The 7,853-nt window shown below is 38.5% G+C and overlaps 1 long non-coding RNA gene across 1 annotated transcript; it reads right to left on the bottom strand.

The window, feature by feature from the left end:
* Positions 1-1,070: 1,070 nt before the first annotated feature.
* LOC138759845 (uncharacterized) lies at positions 1,071-5,823 on the bottom strand. Its single transcript, XR_011355145.1, has 3 exons — positions 5,696-5,823; positions 5,095-5,149; positions 1,071-1,140 (listed from the first exon to the last, which is right to left on the bottom strand). It is a non-coding gene; the product is annotated as an uncharacterized lncRNA (long non-coding RNA).
* Between the last annotated feature and the right edge of the window lie 2,030 nt (positions 5,824-7,853).

The raw sequence follows: 7,853 nt of genomic DNA on the forward strand, positions 1-7,853 counted from the left end.
CACCAGTTCCAATTCCTTAACTTGGCTTGTCAAGAGATGTAGCTGGATGCATTTCTGGCAGATGAAGTCTTAGGGATACTGTTAACTTCCCTGACTACCCACATTCTGTAAGAGATGCATTTCCCTCCCTTGGCTGCCATTCCCAGTGTCTATGACAAAATGGAAAAAATATTTAAAATAAATATAAACCTTGTCTTTTTTGTTCCTCAAATGTCACCAAACTACAGGAAAGATAACAACAGATATAAAGAGCACAGAGAATATTTATTAGGATGTTGCCCAGACTTCAGGAAATGAGTTATAGGGAAAGGTTAAACAGGTTAGGACTTTATTCTCTGGAGTGTAGAAGAATGAGGGAAGATTTGATAGAGGTATTTAAAATTATGAGTGGCATTGACAGAGTAAATGTAGGTAGGCTTTTTCTGTTGAGAGTCGGTAAGATACAAACCAGAGGACATGGGTTACGAGTGAAAGGGGAATAATTTAGGGGGAACGTTAAGGGGAACTTCTTCACACAGAAAGTGGTGGGAGTGTGAAACAAACTGCCAGCTGAAGTGGTGAATGCGGGCTCAATTTTAATATTTAATAAGAATTTGGACAGGTACATGGATGGGAGGGGTATGGAGGGCTATGGACTGAGTGCAGGTCAGTGGGACTAAGAAAAAATAATGGTTCAGCACAGACTAGAGGGGCCAAAGGGGCCAGTTTCTGTGCTGTAATGTTCTATGGTTCTAGGATGACCCTTATTTATTTAAACTCCTCCACCACTAGCTCAGTCTCTTCTTGCTGAAGCCGCTTGACCTAAAGCATGTCCACTTTGACTCAGACCATTTTAATGACAGTTCCGCTACACATTTCCTCACATTTATAGTAACGCTTGGGTCATCTGACCTCGATTGCTCAATCGACTTCTCCCTGCTGAGTCTGAGCTTTTCAAATCTTGCTCCAACTGCCTCAGTCACCTGACCTCGATTGCCCAAGCACCTATGTTTCCCGATGCTTTTTAAACCATACTCTTCTCGTTCCAAGTCCCACTCTCACAGTTCCCAATGATAAACAAATCTGCTGTATATTTTTAACACTTTAATCACAGACCTGCAGGTTTTGGATTTTCCACATGGTTTCTTGTTTATTGTGATTCTGTTAAAGACAAACATGCTTTGCTTGTATTATCACAATTAAATTTAGTTAGTTTCTTGTATTCTGTTGTTTTACTTTTCTTGCAGAATTGACTTGCAAGATTTCTCAGGTTTATTTTCATCCACTGTTGCCAATGGTATCTACACTATCTCAGTGACACCATTTTGTAATCCTTTTGAAGGTCATTCAATATATACTCGATAAATCTGCTGGTAATCAGCTCTTTCCCTTTTCATTTTACCAACCTTATTAAAATACTGGTATCCCTCAATAAATGGTACAAAATCAAAATAACCTGCAATTTCTCTGCATCCATATGGAACTTCTATGTATTTCAAGCAATTTTCATTTTTATTTCAAAGTTCTAAATCTTGAAGGTATGATTTTTTTTAAAAATTAGTTTAAATGATTACATTTTTTCTGCTGTTTATTTTGGCATCTCTTTCTGAGATACTCAACTGAGTAGTTGTTTTCTCATTGTGAAATAACTAATTTTAAGTTAAAGCAAACCTAAAAAGTAAAATCTAGGAAGTGGTGTCTTTAGAAGCATAACTGATAATTTGACCTCGTAAAAAAGCTTTCATTACATCCCATAAAACGAAATGACTAGAAACAGAATTAGTATTATTACTAATAAAAACTTCAACGTTGTTTTAAATAACTAATAAATCCTGGTTTTTGTAATAACATAGTATTAAATCTCCATCTTGGAGCTCTCTGAACATCTTGTGAACTCTGATATTCTAATAATAATAAAGAATGGTCCGAAACCAGTCTTGCCTTATAATCCACCGATATAACCCTATCCTGCAAATGTGTTGAAATTAAAAAATAATCAATTCTAGAAAAAGAATTATGGCGCGAAGAATAAAAAGAAAAATCTTTCTCTGTAGGATTAAATGGAAGTGGTGTCTTGTGGATCCCTGCAGAGCCCATGTTTTTCACAAATTACATTAACTTTTTAGAAATAGAATTATAAAACACAATTTCTAAATTTGCAGGACACCAAATTTGGAGGGTGATGATGAATTATTTTCTTATAATATCTGAAGGACCAATTAGAGGAAATAAATTAACTTGTACATTTAATTTTAGCATTGTGAGTGACACAGTGATTGATCCCCCTTATCTCAGAGTGAGAGATCAGGATTCAATCGCAACTCCGACGCTCTCTGTGTCTGGTCTCCCTGTGATTACATTGGTTTCCTCCCACATCCCAAAGGATCAGATTTTTGAGTTAATTATACATTGTATATTGCCCCTAGCGTGTAGAAGAGTGGTAGAATCCAAAAGGGAGTTAATGAGAATGATAGAAGATTAAGAATGTACGATTAGTGTAAATGTGGTTGATGCAGAGATGATGGATTGAACATTTTAGGGGGGGGGGCCACTGACTGAAATCATAAAATATTTGTTATGTTTTTACGTGGGAGATAGGAAGAAACCGACTAAACTTAACTGCTTCATAGGGAAGGGGGCCCATAAAATTTGAGTTAAGTCCTAAGGGGGCCATTGCCTAAATAGGTTGAGAACGTCTGCTTTGAATAACAAAAATCTCAAAATGTGCATTTCAGCTTCTTTGAGCTGACTCTCCCTCCCTCTTTTTGACAGTGTTCAAAGTTTGATCACCTTTTCAGTTAACCTGTCTGACATAGATCCAAATTAAAGCTAGGTCATGGAATGTACGGTCTCAGGCCATTGCCCTGCAAAGCAAAGGAAAGACTGAAATATGAACTCAGTTTGTCTTTTCACTGAAGTATCTCAAGCAGTAAAGCATTTTTGGTACTTTTTGTTTTGTTTTAAAATTACTTGCTCTGGATTTCATGGATAATCTATTAAACCCTTTAATCATCATAGTCACTAAAATTAGTTGGCTCCTAATCTAGTTAATTCAAAGGACACACACCCATTCAGTAAAAGCTTTCTTCATGACTTAACCCTTTATCCTCAGTACCATTCTGGTGAATTGGCACTAATGATTCAATATATTCTTTGATGTGCAGTGCTTGAGTTAAAAACAATGCCCAAGTTGCAACCTAAACAGAGCTTTGCGAACCTGTAGCTGTACTATCCCTCGAAATGGAGCGTCCTCTCCTCTATCTGTATTCTCACTCCAGCAGAGTTTTGTACACTTGTCTCTCTGAGATGAAGTCAAACCTTAGTGATTTGCGCAATGATAATACAGGGCCAGCAACCCAGGTTCAAATCCAGTGCTGTCTGTAGGGAGTTTGTACGTTCTACCTATGTCTCTGGGTGCTCTGGTTTCCTCCCTCCCTTCAAAAATGTACGGGCTTTGTAGGTTAATTGGAGTATATGGGCTGCACGGGCTCGTGGGTCAGAAAGGCTGTTACTGTGCTATATGTGTAATTTTTTTAAAAATTCCATTGGCCTAATTAAAGAATGTAATTATCCATTATGTTTCTATACAAAGATTCCTAGCTAAATCTCTCCTCTGCAACTCTTAGCTTTGTACTAGATAGAATAATTCTCAAATACATTTTGTGTCCCAATTGACTTTACCCTTTCAGGATTTAATCTTTTTACTCAATCTATTAATGTCACCTTTCTATTCAATACAGGACAGTACAGGCCCTTCAGCAATCAGGGAATGAAAAATATGGGCTCCTCCCAAGTGTCTTGGGAATACCACTGGCCAAATCCTGCCAGTTGGAATATCCATAATCCCTATTTGTCTTCTATTTTCCAGCTAACTCAATGTTGTCACCAGACCAAAGTGCTTTTATTTTTATCCTAAAAGTTCCTATGGCTAGTATCCACAGATTTACCATTATCTATTGCACCAATCACATGCTGTAAACAAATCAACTCAATAGACAAGTTGTACCATTTACAAAACTGCCCTCTGAGAAATTCATTTTTATCCAAGTGCAGCTGTCACTTTGTCTCTAATGTCAAATCCAATCAACTTCAAATCAATAAACTCTAGTCTAATCGGTTTATAATTTACTGGTTTATCTTCTCAACTCTTCATAAATAATGGAATTGTACTGGCAATCTTTGAAGCAAGTTGACTTTGCAGTACTTTTCATCTACAACATGGAGGCAGTGCTTCCTCATATCATTGTCTTTTGACCATTATGGTGAAGGACAGCAATACATTTCCAAGTCAGAGTATCACATTGGAGAGGAACCTACAGACAATGGCATTCCAATGGAAAGACCAAGCCAAAAGCATCTACAACTTCTTCTCCCATCTTTAATACCTTCACTTGAAAGCCACCAGATCACGTAGTTTATAACTGTGGATTAATTTGCTTTAAAAATACTAGGCTATAAATTTTGGGGGTTATTTGAGACCATAATTGGCACCGCAGAAGTGAAATTCTCTTTTTCTTTAATTTATATCCTGTTTCTTGATTCAAAGATTGCATACCTCAAGGACCAGATGCTCTACATCCCAGATGCTCTACATCCCAGATGCTCTACATCCCAGATGCTCTACATCCCAGATGCTCTACATCCCAGATGCTCTACATCCCAGATGCTCTACATCCCAGATGCTCTACATCCCAGATGCTCTACATCCCAGATGCTCTACATCCCAGATGCTCTACATCCCAGATGCTCCACATCCCAGATGCTCCACATCCCAGATGCTCCACATCCCAGATGCTCCACATCCCAGATGCTCCACATCCCAGATGCTCTACATCCCAGATGCTCTACATCCCAGATGCTCTACATCCCAGATGCTCTACATCCCAGATGCTCTACATCCCAGATGCTCTACATCCCAGATGCTCTACATCCCAGATGCGCTACATCCCAGATGTGCTACATCCCAGATGCTCTACATCCCAGATGCTCTACATCCCAGATGCTCTACATCCCAGATGCTCTACATCTCAGATGCTCTACATCCCAGATGCTCTACATCCCAGATGCTCTACATCCCAGAGCTTTGAAAGATATCCATTAGTTATTCTTACTCACATTTCTATGAATTCTGGACCAACTCCTGCAGGCTAGATGCTGGCATGTAATACTACTATTTAAGAAAGAGAGGAGGGAGAAAGAAGTTATTAGCTCTGAAGATATAATAGACTGCAGATGCTGAAATCTGGAGGAAAGGAACAGCTGGAGGAACTCATTTGGAGGCAGAGGGATAGTCAATATTTCAGTGATCTCTCTCTCCCTTTCAAAAGGAACTTGATGGGGGAAGTGATAGGGAGGGTTGATCAATAAAAAGAAACCCAGGTAGATGGGGATGTGGGTGATAGGCAAATGATATACCCTGTCTATTTCCATCCCCATCTGTTTCCTTCACCCCATCATCCTTCCCTTACCTGGCTCCATCTCCCCATTGCTCTTTTTTCCCTTGATCTGTTTTCACCTCTCCCACAACAGCCTCCGGCTCTCAACTCTTTCAATTATTCCATACCACACCTGATTCCATCCATCACCTCTGAGCTTCGGGCTCATCCCTTCCTTTGCATCTTAATCCTGGTCATCTTCCCTCCACTCTCTGTCCTGATGCAAGGTTACACTCAAAATGTTGTCTATCCTCTGCCTTCACAGATGTTCCTTAACCTACTGAGTGCCTTCAGCAATGTGTTTTCTTTTTGCTACCAACTCAATAGGTTCTTTACATCAGTGAAAGGTTATATGTTGGAATATAAAATAATAACAGAACACAGAGAAAAGAACAATAGGATTGAGCAGAATCACAAGGAACTATGAAATAGAACATTTAACTCCAATTGCAGGTTCCTTTCAGATACTCATTATGATGACTTAGAAATACAATGGTCTTCCTTCCTCATCACTTAATTCTTAATTCTAGTCCTTGCTATCCAACAGCACCTTGGGGGTATTTTCAGCTGAATAGCTGCATTAAAAGCAGCAGCTTACCACTGCCTCTCAAGGGCAATTTGAGAGGGGCAATAGTGTCCAAATCTCAGAAACATCCACAACCACATCCTCTATTTTGTTCACTTCTTGTGCCTCATTTACTGACATTCGCTTCAATTTTTCTAGTCTTCCACGGTTTTCTTGTCTCCGCAACCAGCTACGTCTGATCTTCAGTAATTTCAATCCCTATCTCTGTGTGCATTACCCATCTTTCTTCCTTTAAACTCTCCCTCATATTAACTCTCCAACACACTTTGATGTCCTTGCAACAACATCGGCCTTGTATTTCCTTTCATTGTCATTTCTGATTTTTCCTTACATGTCCCAAGATGTTCTCCATTACCCATCCAGCCTCACAAAATGTGTTTCTCCCTAGATAAAGTTTAAATTGTAGTTAAAATTGTATTAAATATTTTCTCTCAACTTAACTCCACATGTACAATCAATGCAAATTTGAATGCATGTGGCAGGTTACAAGTTTAGCTATTAACTTCCATATCTAATTGGATCACGAAATGACCTTGCTCTTATTGCCAAAACTATTCACCAAACTCTGATAAACAAGGAGTTTTTTTTTTACAAAAGGTAAACAATCTTAAATTCCTTTCCCTTTCAGCTCCAAGTGTGAGAAAGCGATTTTTTTTTGTGACCAGCAGTTGAGATTGCTTCATTTACCCCTTCCAAAGTCAAAGGGGTTGAAGCACTGAAAACACTTATGACACTCTTTTCCCCACTTGTACCTCATCCTCTCCAAGTACAATATGTCTGTAAGACTTTCCTGATTCTTTGGCCTTCCACTGACCTGCACATCAGATATTATTAATGATTTTGTATTCTTGATATCTCCCACTCCTTCAAAAGTACCATCATCCCTTCCTCAAGTAACTAACTCAAGGTTCCCAGCCCAATTCCTCGCAAGTTACACATCTTTCCTTGCAAGTTAAACAATTTCCTCTTCCTCTCTTGTCCAAGTGAGTATCATTGCTTCCCAAACTAAGGGTTGTCTTCCTTAGAATTCTTTGAAATGTTTGTTGACTTCAGATTTGCAGATTAATGGAATGATTAGTGAGGCCTCTGAAGTAATGAGAAGCCAGGCTATATTCTCTAAAAGATACAAAGCATGTCAAACGAACTTTATAAGAGAATTATAGGGAAATGGTGCCAGAACAGATAGATAAAAGTTGCAGTTGAATATGTGATATTATGTTTGTCCTATTGTACTTTTGAATTTCTACATTTGACCATAATTGTGACCTTTTTTTACTAGTTCTGTAACACATATCATAATTGTATAGTTCATATTTTTATCTATTGAACAAATATCAATAAAAATATTTTTAAAAGAAAATAAAGTGTTACATTTGTCAAGGATTTTGCATGATCAAAGAAAGGATCAGCCTACCTGTACGCAGCTGAACCAGATTCCTGGGTCTCAGTGGTGACTAAAGTTTTGTCTGTTAAAATCCTGCTACCTAGGGGATCAGGTATATTGAGGTATGTTACTATCAAGGGCTGCTCATGTCATTTGAGCAATTAAGGAATAAATATGAATAATCGAATAAAACATTTTTCTGCTTTCTGCAATTAAGATCTTTCCCGAGGGATAAACTGGGGCCAACAATGACCCTGCCTGACTATAGTGATAGGGAGACTTTAATTTGAAAGGGGACAATGTGTAAATTTATCTCTAGGATGTATTCCATAATCCAAAGTGAAGGCCCGAAGCTGGGCTTACATCAGTCAAGGGAAAGATGGGAGTTGGACTTGGGGATAACAATTGGTGTGAAGATTTGTGTTTGAATAGCCTGATGGAATTGTTAATCCCAGACACATGTTGGTCC

The sequence above is a fragment of the Narcine bancroftii genome, chromosome 4, assembly GCF_036971445.1.
Source record: "Narcine bancroftii isolate sNarBan1 chromosome 4, sNarBan1.hap1, whole genome shotgun sequence".
Classification (NCBI taxonomy): domain Eukaryota; kingdom Metazoa; phylum Chordata; class Chondrichthyes; order Torpediniformes; family Narcinidae; genus Narcine; species Narcine bancroftii.